The sequence below is a fragment of the Triticum aestivum genome, chromosome 7B (assembly GCF_018294505.1).
Source record: "Triticum aestivum cultivar Chinese Spring chromosome 7B, IWGSC CS RefSeq v2.1, whole genome shotgun sequence".
NCBI classification, from domain to species: Eukaryota; Viridiplantae; Streptophyta; class Magnoliopsida; order Poales; family Poaceae; genus Triticum; species Triticum aestivum.
In genome coordinates this window covers 762,614,142-762,629,006 of record NC_057813.1, presented here as the reverse complement: position 1 = coordinate 762,629,006, position 14,865 = coordinate 762,614,142, and the positions used below count along the sequence as shown (strand labels likewise).

Genomic DNA, 14,865 nt, shown 5'->3' with positions numbered 1-14,865 from the left:
CCATTTTGTTTAGTGTCTTTACCCATCCATTCCATCTCGTTTTACCCTCCAGATACATTTTTTCATCTCCTCCACCAACCAAATAGATGATTCTGTGAATACACACAAAAAAACCTGCCTTTGGAGTAATTTTATCTATTTCCCATCTTTGCTTTGTTATATTCCCTATTTTCATTCCTCAAAAAAAAATCCCAATTTTCCCACCGTGTCTTTCTACTTCCAAGACACACAAAAAAGATACATTCTCCCTTAATATCAACGGTGTGCTTTCCATGGCGGAGGTGGCACTGGCTCTGGCTGGCGTACGGGCTGGCCTACAGTTGGTGGTATCACCGATCTTGAAGAATCTCCTGGCTGACCCTGCAAGGTGTCTTGGTGTGGACATGGTGAGTGAGCTTGATGAACTGGAGACCAACATCATTCCGCAGTTTGCTCTACTAGTTGAAGCAGCTAACAAGGGCCCACACAGGGCAATGCTGGAAAAGTGGATCCAGAAGCTCAAAGATGCCTTCTATAGAGCTAAGGACCTGCTAGATGAGCATGAGTAAGAAGAGAGTGGGAAGGACTCTTCACCGGAGCATGGATCTTCCAGCGATGGTATTATGAAGCATTTGTGTATTGCGTCGAGCAGGCTGTCCAATCTGCTCCCAAAGAACAAACGGTTGCTTGACCAGTTGAAGGAACTTGACACATCGTTTGCACCTCCGAAAGTGATCGGTCATGACAAGGATCGTGATGATATTATAGATCTTCTTACCAAACAGATTGTTGCTGAGTCTGATGCAAGTAGGTATTCTGGTCTAGCCATTGTTGGGCTTGGAGGCATGGGAAAATCCACCTTGGCGCAATATGTTTACAATGACAAGAGGGTCGAAGAACGTTTTGAAGTCAGGATGTGGGTCTGCATCTCACGCAGACTTGATGTCAGTGGCCATACACGATTGATTATTGAATCAACAAAAGGAGGGCAATGTCCATCTGTTGATAATCTTGATACTCTCCAATGCATATTAAGGGACATACTGGAAAAATCAAAGAGATACCTTCTTGTGTTGGATGATGTTTGGTTTGAAGAAAACACCAATGAGATGGCGTGGGAGAAAATATTGTCTTCTTGGTAACTCAACAGGTCGGAAGCAAAGTTTTGGTAACTTCTCGATCAGATGTACTCCCAGCTCCTCTTTGTTGTAATGAAATTATTCATTTGAAAGACATGGAAGATAGAAATATCTTAGCACTCTTCAAGGACCATGCATTTTGTGGCACAACAATCCGAGAACAAAGATTGCGTGAGCAGCTAGAAACTATTGCAGAGAAGCTTGCTAAAATACTTGGAAGATCTCCTCTGGCAGCTAAAATTGTGGGGTCGCAGCTGAGCAGTAAAAAGGATAAGGCTGCATGGGAAGATGCTCTAAGGCTTGACAACTTAAGAAATCCCAGTAGTGCACTTCTGTTGAGTTACGAGAAACTAGATCCAATTCTGCAGAGGTGTTTTCTGTATTGCAGTTTATTTCCAAAAGGCCGCCTTTATTCCACTAAGGACTTGGTTAACATGTGGGTAGCAGTGTTGGAAATATGCCCTAGAGACAATAATAAAATGGTTATTATTATATTTCCTTGTTCATGATAATTGTCTATTGTTCATGCTATAATCGTGTTAACTGGAAACCGTAATACATGTGTGAATACATAGACCACAACATGTCCCTAGTAAGCCTCTAGATGACTAGCTCGTTAATCAATAGATGGTTACGGTTTCCTGACCACGGACATTGGATGTCATTGATAACGGGATCACATCATTAGGAGAATGATGTGATGGACAAGACCCAATCCTAAGCCTAGCACAAAGATCGTAGTTCGTATGCTAAAGCTTTTCTAATGTCAAGTATCATTTCCTTAGACCATGAGACTGTGCAACTCCCGGATACCGTAGGAATGCTTTGGGTGTACCAAACGTCACAACGTAACTGGGTGGCTATAAAGGTGCATTACAAGTATCTCCGAAAATGTCTGTTGGGTTGGCACGAATCGAGACTGAGATTTGTCACTCCGGTTGACGGAGAGGTATCTCTGGGCCCACTCGGTAGGACATCATCATAATGTGCACAATGTGACCAAGGGGTTGATCACGGGATGATGTGTTACGGAATGAGTAAAGAGACTTGCCGGTAATGAGATTGAACAAGGTATCGGGATACCGACAATCAATTCTCGGGCAAGTACAATACCGCTAGACAAAGGGAATTGTATACGGGATTGATTGAGTCCTTGACATCGTGGTTCATTCGATGAGATCATCGTGGAACATGTGGGAGCCAACATGGGTATCCAGATCCCGCTATTAGTTATTGACCGGAGAACGTCTCGGTCATGTCTGCATGGTTCCCGAACCCGTAGGGTCTACACACTTAAGGTTCGATGACGCTAGGGTTATAAAGGAAGTTTGTATGTGGTTACCGAATGTTGTTCGGAGTCCCGGATGAGATCCCGGACGTCACGAGGAGTTCCGAAATGGTCCGGAGGTAAAGATTTATATATGGAAAGTTGTTGTTCGGGTTCCGGGAAAAGTTCGGTTTTTTCCGGTATTGTACCGGGAAGCTTCCGGAAGGTTCCGGAGGATTCCGGAGGGGTCCGGAGGTCCGGAAAATGTTCCACCACGTCCAATACAGCAGCATGGGCTATAAGGGGCGCCCTAGCCTTAATGGGCTAGGGGCACCAGCCCCCCCAAGGCCCATGCGCATGGGAGAGGGGAAACCCTAAGGGGGAGGGCCTCCACTTGACTTGGGAGGCACTCCTCCCCCCCCTTGGCCGCCCCTAGATGGGATCCAGGGCTGGCCGCCGCCCCTAGGAGTGGAACCCTAGGTGGGGGCGCAGCCCCCCCCCCCTCTCCCCCTATATATAGTGGAGGCAAAGGGGCAGCCCAACACACGAAGTTCTTCTCCTGTTGGCGCAGCCCTACCTCTCTTTCTCCTCATATCTCGCGGTGCTTGGCGAAGCCCTGCTGGATCACCACGCTCCTCCACCACCACCATGCTGTTGTGCTGCTGCTAGATGGAGTCTTCCCCAACCTCTCCCTCTCTCCTTGCTGGATCAAGGCATGGGAGACGTCCTCGGGCTGTACGTGTGTTGAACGCGGAGACACCGTTGTTCGGTGCCTAGATCGAATTCGGCCGCAATCTGAATCGCTTAGTGAACGACTCCACCGACCGCGTTCTTGCAACGCTTCCACATCGCGATCTTCAAGGGTATGAAGATGCACTCCCCTCTCTCTCGTTGCTAGTTACTCCATAGATTGATCTTGGTGATGCGTAGAAAATTTTGAATTTCTGCTACGTTCCCCAACAGTGGCATCATGAGCTAGGTCTATTGCGTAGATTCTTTGCACGAGTAGAACACAAGTAGTTGTGGGCGTTGGTTTGTTCAATTTGCTTACCGTTACTAGTCCTATCTTGATTCGGCGGCATCGTGGGATGAAGCGGCCCGGACCGACCTTACACGTACGCTTACGTGAGACAGGTTCCACCGACTGACATGCACTTGTTGCATAAAGGTGGCTAGCGGGTGCCAGTCTCTCCCACTTTAGTCGGATCGGATTCGATGAAAAGGGTCCTTATGAAGGGTAAATAGCAATTGGCATATCACCTTGTGGCTTTTGCGTAGGTAAGAAACGTTCTTGCTAGAAACCGCCACGTAAAACATGCAACAACAATTAGAGGACGTCTAACTTGTTTTTGCAGGGTATGCTATGTGATGTGATGTGATATGGCCAAAAGAATGTGATGAATGATATATGTGATGTATGAGATTGATCATGTTCTTGTAATAGGAATCAGGACTTGCATGTCGATGAGTATGACAATCGGCAGGAGCCATAGGAGTTGTCTTAATTTATTGTATGACCTGCGTGTCATTGAAAACGCCATGTAATTACTTTACTTTATTGCTAAACCGTTAGCCATAGTAGTAGAAGTAATAGTTGGCGAGACAACTTCATGAAGACACGATGATGAAGATCATGATGATGGAGATCATGGTGTCATGCCGGTGACGAAGGTGATCATGTCGTGCCTCAAGATGGAGATCAAAGGCGCAAGATGATATTGGCCATATTATGTCACTTTATGATTTGCATGTGATGTTTTTCATGTTTACATCTTATTTGCTTAGAACGACGGTAGCATAAATAAGATGATCCCTCTTTACAATTTCAAGAAAGTGTTCCCCCTAACTGTGCACCGTTGCGAAAGTTCGTTGTTTCGAAGCACCACGTGATGATCAGGTGTGATAGATTCTAACGTTCACATACAACGGGTGTAAGCCAGATTTACACACGCAAAACACTTAGGTTGACTTGACGAGCCTAACATGTACAGACATGGCCTCGGAACACAAGAGACCGAAAGGTCGAACATGAGTCGTATAGTAGATACGATCAACATGGAGATGTTCACCGATGATGACTAGTCCATCTCACGTGATGATCGGACACGGCCTAGTTGACTCGGATCATGTATCACTTAGATGACTAGAGGGATGTCTATCTGAGTGGGAGTTCATTAGATGAACTTAATTATCATGAACATAGTCAAAAGGACTTTGCAAATTATGTCGTAGCTTGCACTTTAGTTCTACTGTTTAAGATATGTTCCTAGAGAAAATTTTAGTTGAAAGTTGATAGTAGCAATTATGCGGACTGGGTCCGTATACTGAGGATTGTCCTCATTGCTGCACAGAAGGCTTATGTCCTTAATGCACCGCTCGGTGTGCTGAACCTCGAGCGTCGTTTGTGGATGTTGCGAACATCTGACATACACGTTTTGATGACTACGTGATAGTTCAGTGCATAATGTTAAACGGTTTAGAATTGAGGTAGCGAAGACATTTTTTGAAACGTCGTAGAACATATGAGATGTTCCAAGAGCTGAAATTAGGATTTCGGGCTCGTGCCCACGTCAAGAGGTATAAGACCTCCGACGATTTTCTTAGCCTGCAAACTAAGGGAGAAAAGCTCAATCGTTGAGCTTGTGCTAAGATTGTCTGAGTGCAACAATCACTTGAATCGAGTGGGAGTTGATCTTCCAGATGAGATAGTGATGTTTCCCCAAAGTCATTGCCACCAAGCTGCTAGAGCTTCGTGATGAACTATAACGTATCAGGGATAGATATGATGCCTTGAGGTATTCGCGATGTTTGACACCGCGAAAGTAGAAATCAAGAAGGAGCATCAATTGTTGATGGTTGGTGAAACCACTAGTTTCAAGAAGGGCAAGGGCAAGAAGGGATACTTCATGAAACGGCAAATCAGCTGCTGCTCTAGTGAAGAAACCCAAGGTTGAACCAGAACCCGAGACTAAGTGCTTCTATAATAAGGGGAACAACCACTGGAGCATAATTACCCTAGGTACTTGGTAGATAAGAAGACTGGCAAGGTCGATAAAAGTATATTGGATATACATTATGTTAATGTGTACTTTACTAGTACTCCTAGTAGCACCAGGGTATTAAGATACCGGTTCGGTTGCTAAGTGTTAGTAACTCGAAATAAAAGAGCTACGGAATAAACGGAGACTAGCTAAAGGTGAGATGACGATGTGTGTTGGAAGTGTTTCCAAGGTTGATGTGATCAAGCATCGCCTGCTCCCTCTACCATCGAGATTGGTGTTAAACCTAAATAATTGTTATTCGGTGTTTGCGTTGAGCATAAACATGATTGGATTATGTTTATCGCAATACGGTTATTCATTTAAGGAGAATAATGGTTACTCTGTTTATTTGAATAATACCTTCAACGGTCTTGCACCTAAAATGAATGGTTTATTGAATCTCGATCGTAGTGATACACATGTTCATGCCAAAAGGTATAAGATAGTAATGATAGTACCACATACTTGTGGCACTGCCACTTAAGTCATATTGGTATAAAACGCATGAAGAAGCTCCATATTGATGGATCTTTGGACTCACTCGTTTTTGAAAAGATTGAGACATGCGAACCACTTCTATTGGTATATACGCATGAAGAAACTCCATGCAGATGGATCGTTGGGACTCACTTGTTTTTGAATCACTTGAGACATGCAAATCATACCACATGGGCAAGATGACTGAAAGGCCTCGTTTTCAGTGAGATGGAACAAGAGAGCAACTTGTTGGAAGTAATACATTTGATGTGTGCAATCCAATGAGTGCTGAGGCACACAGTGAATATCGTTATGCTCTTACTTCACAGATGATTTGAGTAGATTCTTAGTATATTTACTTGATGAAACACAAATCTGAATTATTGAAAGGTTCAAGTAATTTCAGAGTGAAGTTGAAGATCGTCGTGACAAGAGGATAAAATGTTTATGATATGATCATAGAGATAAATATCTGAGTTACGAGTTTGGCACACAATTAAGACATTGTGGAAATTGTTTCACAACTAATCCTGCCTGGAACACCATAGTGTGATGGTGTGTCCGAACATCAGAACTGCACCCTATTGGATATGGTGCATACCATGATGTCTCTTATCAAATTAACACTATTGTTTATGGGTTAGGCATTAGACACAACCGCATTCACTTTAATAGGGCACCACACAATTCCATTAAGATGACACCATATGAACTATGGTTTAGAAAAACCTAAGCTGTCATTTCTTATAAAGTTTGGGGCTGCGACGCTTACGTGAAAAAGTTTCAGGCTGATAAGCTCGAACCCAAAGATGATAAATGCATATTCATAGGACACCCAAAAATAGTTGGGTATACCTCCTGTCTCAGATCCGGAAGCAAAAGGGATTGTTTCTAGAATCGGGTTCTTTCTCGAGGAGAAGTTTCTCTCGAAAGAATTGAGTGGGAGGATGGTGGAGACTTGATGAGGTTATTGAACCGTCACTTCAACTAGTGTGTGGCAGGGCACATGAAGTTGTTCTTGTGGCGCCTACGCCAGTTGAAGTGGAAGCTGATGATAGTGATCATGAAACTTCGGATCAAGTCACTACCAAACCTCGTAGGTCAACAAGGACGCATACTGCTTCAGAGTGGTGCGGTAATCCGGTCTTGAAGGTCATGTTGCTGGACAACAATGAACCTACGAGCTATGGAGAAGCGATGGTGGGCCCGGATTCCAACGAATGGCTCGAGGCCATAAAATCCGAGAGAGGATCCATGTATGAAACCAAAGTATAGACTTTGGAAGAACTACTTGATGGTCGTAAGGCTGTTGGGTACAAATGGATTTTAAAAGGAAGACAGACAATGATGGTAAGTATCACCATTAAGAAAGCTCGACTTGTCATTAAGATGTTTTCCGACAAGTTCAAGGAGTTAACTATGATGAGACTTTCTCACTCGTAACGATGCTAAGAGTCTGTTGAAATTATATTAGCAGTTCCTGCATTATTTATGAAATCTTGCAGATAGGATGTCAAAACATTGTTTCCTCAACGATTTTCTTGAGGAAAGGTTGTATGTGATACAACCAGAAGGTTTTGTCAATCCTAAAAGATGCTAACAAGTATGCAAAGCTCCAGCAATCCTTCTAAGGACTGGAGTAAGCATCTCGGAGTTGGAGTATATGCTTTGATGAGATGATCAAAGATTTTGGGTTTATACGAAGTTTATTGGAAACTTGTATTTCCAAAGAAGTGAGTGGGAGCACTATAGCATTTCTGATGAGTATATGTTGTTGACATATTGTTGATCGAAAATGATGTAGAATTTCTGGAAAGCATATAGGGTTATTTGAAAAGTGTTTTTTAATGGAAAACCTGGATTAAGCTACTTGAACATTGAGCATCAAGATCTATAAGGATAGATCAAAATCGCTTAATAGTACTTTCAAACGAACACATACCATGACAAGATTTTGAAGGAGTTCAAAATAGATCGGCAAAGAAGGAGTTCTTGGCTGTGTTATAAGGTGTCAGTATTGAGTAAGACTCAAGACCTGACCACGGCAGAATAGAGAGAAAGGACGAAGGTCGTCCCCTATGCTTAGACGGAGGCTCCATAGTATGCTATGCTGTGTACCACACCTGAAGTGTGCCTTGCCATGAGTCAGTCAAGGGGTACAAGTGTGATCCAGGAATGGATCACAGGACAGTGGTCAAGGTTATCCGTAGTAACTAGTTGACTAAGGAATTTTCTCAATTATGGAGGTGGTAAAACAGTTCGTCGTAAAGGGTTACGCCGATGCAAACTTTGACACTAATATGGATGACTCTGAGTAGTAAACCGGATTCGTATAGTAGAGTTGTTATTTGGAATAGTTCCAAATGGCGCGTGATAGCTGCATATAGGAGATGACTTAGAGATTTGTAAAGCACACACGGATCTGAAAGATTCAGACCCGTTGACTAATAACCTCTCTCACAAGCGAGATATGATCAAACCCAATGGGTGTTGGATTCATTACAATCACATAGTGATGTGAACTAGATTATTGACTCTAGTGCAAGTGGGAGACTGTTGGAAATATGCCCTAGAGGCAATAATAAATGGTTATTATTATATTTCCTTGTTCATGATAATTGTCTATTGTTCATGCTATAATTGTATTAACTGGAAACCGTAATACATGTGTGAATACATAGACCACAACATGTCCCTAGTAAGCCTCTAGATGACTAGCTCGTTAATCAATAGATGGCTACGGTTTCCTGACCATGGACATTGGATGTCATTGATAACGGGATCACATCATTAGGAGAATGATGTGATGGACAAGACCCAATCCTAAGCCTAGCACAAAGATCGTAGTTCGTATGCTAAAGCTTTTCTAATGTCAAGTATCATTTCCTTAGACCATGAGACTGTGCAACTCCCGGATACCGTAGGAATGCTTTGGGTGTACCAAACGTCACAACGTAACTGGGTGGCTATAAAGGTGCATTACAGGTATCTCCAAAAGTGTCTGTTGGGTTGGCACGAATCGAGACTGAGATTTGTCACTCCGGTTGACGGAGAGGTATCTCTGGGCCCACTCGGTAGGACATCATCATAATGTGCACAATGTGACCAAGGGGTTGATCACGGGATGATGTGTTACGGAATGAGTAAAGAGACTTGCCGGTAATGAGATTGAACAAGGTATCGGGATACCGACAATCAATTCTCGGGCAAGTACAATACCGCTAGACAAAGGGAATTGTATACGGGATTGATTGAGTCCTTGACATCGTGGTTCATTCGATGAGATCATCGTGGAACATGTGGGAGCCAACATGGGTATCCAGATCCCGCTATTAGTTATTGACCGGAGAACGTCTCGGTCATGTCTGCATGGTTCCCGAACCCGTAGGGTCTACACACTTAAGGTTCGATGACGCTAGGGTTATAAAGGAAGTTTGTATGTGGTTACCGAATGTTGTTCGGAGTCCCGGATGAGATCCCGGACGTCACGAGGAGTTCCGAAATGGTCCGGAGGTAAAGATTTATATATGGAAAGTTGTTGTTCGGGTTCCGGGAAAAGTTCGGTTTTTTCCGGTATTGTACCGGGAAGCTTCCGGAAGGTTCCGGAGGATTCCGGAGGGGTCCGGAGGTCCGGAAAATGTTCCACCACGTCCAATACAGCAGCATGGGCTATAAGGGGCGCCCTAGCCTTAATGGGCTAGGGGCACCAGCCCCCCCAAGGCCCATGCGCATGGGAGAGGGGAAACCCTAAGGGGGAGGGCCTCCACTTGACTTGGGAGGCACTCCTCCCCCCCCTTGGCCGCCCCTAGATGGGATCCAGGGCTGGCCGCCGCCCCTAGGAGTGGAACCCTAGGTGGGGGCGCAGCCCCCCCCCCCCCCCCCCCCATATATAGTGGAGGCAAAGGGGCAGCCCAACACACGAAGTTCTTCTCCTGTTGGCGCAGCCCTACCTCTCTTTCTCCTCATATCTCGCGGTGCTTGGCGAAGCCCTGCTGGATCACCACGCTCCTCCACCACCACCATGCTGTTGTGCTGCTGCTAGATGGAGTCTTCCCCAACCTCTCCCTCTCTCCTTGCTGGATCAAGGCATGGGAGACGTCCTCGGGCTGTACGTGTGTTGAACGCGGAGGCACCGTTGTTCGGTGCCTAGATCGAATTCGGCCGCAATCTGAATCGCTTAGTGAACGACTCCACCGACCGCGTTCTTGCAACGCTTCCACATCGCGATCTTCAAGGGTATGAAGATGCACTCCCCTCTCTCTCGTTGCTAGTTACTCCATAGATTGATCTTGGTGATGCGTAGAAAATTTTGAATTTCTGCTACGTTCCCCAACAGTGGCATCATGAGCTAGGTCTATTGCGTAGATTCTTTGCACGAGTAGAACACAAGTAGTTGTGGGCGTTGGTTTGTTCAATTTGCTTACCGTTACTAGTCCTATCTTGATTCGGCGGCATCGTGGGATGAAGCGGCCCGGACCGACATTACACGTACGCTTACGTGAGACAGGTTCCACCGACTGACATGCACTTGTTGCATAAAGGTGGCTAGCGGGTGCCAGTCTCTCCCACTTTAGTCGGATCGGATTCGATGAAAAGGGTCCTTATGAAGGGTAAATAGCAATTGGCATATCACCTTGTGGCTTTTGCGTAGGTAAGAAACGTTCTTGCTAGAAACCGCCACGTAAAACATGCAACAACAATTAGAGGACGTCTAACTTGTTTTTGCAGGGTATGCTATGTGATGTGATGTGATATGGCCAAAAGAATGTGATGAATGATATATGTGATGTATGAGATTGATCATGTTCTTGTAATAGGAATCAGGACTTGCATGTCGATGAGTATGACAATCGGCAGGAGCCATAGGAGTTGTCTTAATTTATTGTATGACCTGCGTGTCATTGAAAACGCCATGTAATTACTTTACTTTATTGCTAAACCGTTAGCCATAGTAGTAGAAGTAATAGTTGGCGAGACAACTTCATGAAGACACGAACCAAAAAATAATTAGATTATTGTTGCTTACCCAATCAGAAATGGCTTATGCAAACTCTTGGATGGCAGTTCCATTTCATAAGCCATTTCTGATTGGGTAAGCAACAATAATCTAAATCTTTGAATTTTTTTTAAACCATAACACAATTTCAATTCCGAAGGATAAGTCCAAATAATGTATATGGTCAACTTTGTAAAACTAACATAGCATCTGAATCTGATCAGACTGCAACAAGATAAAGTGACCGAAAAATGTTTTAGTCTATCCAATAGTAAGAGGCAAGCATCAAAAACAAGATATGCAAAACATGTCGGGTAAAAAATTGTGCAGGGTCTTTTATAATGGATTTTCTGTTTTGCGAAACCGACACAGTTTCAAGTGGACATGCCAAAATGGTACAATGTAAGGTGCTAAACTTATGGTAGCACAACCCCAGACATTCAGAACACAATAGCCTCAGTTGGTTGTCCATGAATGTTATAAGAAAAAATGAAGCTAAAACTTCTAGAGAATGTAATTGGGCAATGGGATATTGTTATACAATCATATTCCCTGATTTACTTTATATAAGAGGATAATCCACTACAAGAAATTGTTGGAAATATGCCCTAGAGGCAATAATAAATAAGTTATTATTATATTTCTTTGTTCATGATAACAGTCTTTTATTCATGCTATAACTGTATTATCCGGAAATCGTAATACACGTGTGAATACATAGACCACAATATGTCCCTAGTGAGCCTCTAGTTGACTAGCTCGTTGTGATCAACAGATAGTCATGGTTTCCTGGCTATGGACATTGGATGTCGTTGATAACGGGATCACATCATTAGGAGAATGATGTGATGGACAAGACCCAATCCTAAGCATAGCACAAAGATCGTGTAGTTCGTTTGCTAGAGCTTTGCCAATGTCAAGTATCTCTTCCTTTGACCATGAGAGTGTGTAACTCCTGGATACCGTAGGAGTGCTTTGGGTGTATCAAACGTCACAACGTAACTGGGTGACTATAAAGGTGCACTACAGGTATCTCCGAAAGTATCTATTGTTTTATGCGGATCGAGACTGGGATTTGTCACTCCGTGTAAACGGAGAGGTATCTCTGGGTCCACTCGGTAGGACATCATCATATGCGCAATGTGACCAAGGAGTTGATCATTGGATGATGTGTTACGGAACGAGTAAAGTGACTTGCCGGTAACGAGATTGAACAAGGTATTGGATACCGACGATCGAATCTCGGGCAAGTAAAATACCGCTAGACAAAGGGAATTGTATACGGGATCGATTGAGTCCTTGACATCGTGGTTCATCCGATGAGATCATCGTGGAACATGTGGGAGACAACATGGGTATCCAGATCCCGCTGTTGGTTATTGACCGGAGAACGTCTCGGTCATGTCTGCATGTCTCCCGAACCCGTAGGGTCTACACACTTAAGGTTCGATGACGCTAGGGTTATAAAGGAAGCTTGTATGTGGTTACCGAATGTTGTTCGGAGTCCCGGATGAGATCCCGGACGTCACGAGGAGTTCCAGAATGGTCCGGAGGTAAAGATTTATATATGGGAAGTCCTGTTTTGGTCACCGGAAAAGTTTCGGGCGATATCGGTATTGTACCGGGACCACCGGGAGGGTCCCGGGGGTCCACCAAGTGGGGCCACCTGCCCCAGAAGGCTGCGTGGGCCATGTGTGGGAGGGGACCAGCCCCTAGGTGGGCTAGTGCGCCCCCCACAAGGGGCCAAGGCGCAAGGGAGAGTGGGAGGGGGCAAACCCTAGTCCAGATGGGCCTTAAGGCCCACCTAGTGGGCGCCTCCCCACTCTTTCCCTCCTGGCCGCCGCCCCCTTTGCCATCTAGGGCTGGCCGCACCCCTTGGGGGAGGGAAACCCTAGAGGGGGGCGCAGCCCCCTCTCCCCCTATAAATAGTGAGGCATAGGGCTGCCCATAACACGCGATTTGATCTCTCGTTGGTGCAGCCCTGCCTCTCCTCCTCCTCCTCTCCCATGGTGCTTGGCGAAGCCCTGCTGGATTGCCACGCTCCTCCATCACCACCACGCCGTTATGCTGCTGTTGGATGGAGTCTTCCTCAACCTCTCCCTCTCTCCTTGCTGGATCAAGGCGTGGGAGACGTCACCGGGCTGTACGTGTGTTGAACGCGGAGGTGCCGTGCGTTCGGCACTAGGATCATCGGTGATCTGAATCACGACGAGTACGACTCCATCAACCCCGTTCACTTGAACGCTTCCGCTTAGCGATCTACAAGGGTATGTAGATGCACTCTCCTTCTACTCGTAGCTGGTTTCTCCATAGATAGATCTTGGTGACGCGTAGGAAAATTTTGAATTTCTGCTACGTTCCCCAACAGTGGCATCATGAGCTAGGTCTATTGCGTAGATTCTTTGCACGAGTAGAACACAAAGTAGTTGTGGGCGTTGATGTTGTTCAATATGCTTACCGTTACTAGTCCAATCTTGTTTCGACGGTATTGTGGGATGAAGCGGCCCGGACCGACCTTACACGTACTCTTACGTGAGACAGGTTCCACCGATTGACATGCACTTGGTGCATAAGGTGGCTAGCGGGTGCCAGTCTCTCCCACTTTAGTCGGAACGGATTCGATGAAAAGGGTCCTTATGAAGGGTAAATAGCAATTGGCATATCACGTTGTGGTTTTGCGTAGGTAAGAAACGTTCTTGCTAGAAACCCATAGCAGCCACGTAAAACATGCAAACAACAATTAGAGGACGTCTGACTTGTTTTTGCAGGGTATGCTATGTGATGTGATATGGCCAAGAAGAATGTGATGAATGATATGTGATGTATGAGATTGATCATGTTCTTGTAATAGGATTCACGACTTGCATGTCGATGAGTATGACAACCGGCAGGAGCCATAGGAGTTGTCTTTATTTATTGTATGACCTGCGTGTCATTGAACAACGCCATGTAAATTACTTTACTTTATTGCTAAACGCGTTAGCCATAGAAGTAGAAGTAGTCGTTGGCGTGACAACTTCATGAAGACACGATGATGGAGATCATGATGATGGAGATCATGGTGTCATGCCGGTGACGATGATGATCATGGAGCCCCGAAGATGAAGATCAAAAGGAGCAAAATGATATTGGCCATATCATGTCACTATTTGATTGCATGTGATGTTTATCATGTTTATGCATCTTGTTTACTTAGGACGACGGTAGTAAATAAGATGATCCCTTACAAAATTTCAAGAAGTGTTCTCCCCTAACTGTGCACCGTTGCTACAGTTCGTCGCTTCTAAGCACCACGTGATGATCGGGTGTGATGGATTCTTACGTTCACATACAACGGGTGTAAGACAGTTTTACACAGCGAAAACACTTAGGGTTAACTTGACGAGCCTAGCATGTGCAGACATGGCCTCGGAACACGGAGACCGAAAGGTCGAGCATGAGTCGTATAGTAGATACGATCAACATGAAGATGTTCACCGATGATGACTAGTCTGTCTCACGTGATGATCGGACACGGCCTAGTTGACTCGGATCATGTAATCACTTAGATGACCAGAGGGATGTCTATCTGAGTGGGAGTTCATAAGATGAACTTAATTATCTTGAACATAGTCAAAAGACCTTTTGCAAATTATGTCGTAGCTCGCGCTTTAGTTCTACTGTTTTAGATATGTTGCTAGAGAAAATATAGTTGAAAGTTGATAGTAGCAATTATGTGGACAGTAGAAAGCTTATGTCCTTAATGCACTGCTCAGTGTGCTGAACCCCAAACGTCGTTTGTGGATGTTGCGAACATCGGACATACACGTTTTGATAACTACGTGATAGTTCAGTTAAACGGTTTAGAGTTGAGGCACTAAAGACGTTTTCGAAACGTCACGGAACATATGAGATGTTTCGAGGGCTGAAATTGGGATTTCAGGCTCGTGCCCACGTCAAGAGGTATGAGACCTCCGACGATTTTCT

The 14,865-nt window shown here is 44.8% G+C and overlaps 1 pseudogene; it reads left to right on the top strand.

Moving 5' to 3' along the window:
* The first annotated feature begins 272 nt into the window (after positions 1 to 272).
* On the top strand, positions 273 to 11,313 carry LOC123158844 (disease resistance protein RGA2-like; annotated as a pseudogene).
* The last annotated feature ends 3,552 nt before the right edge of the window (positions 11,314 to 14,865 follow it).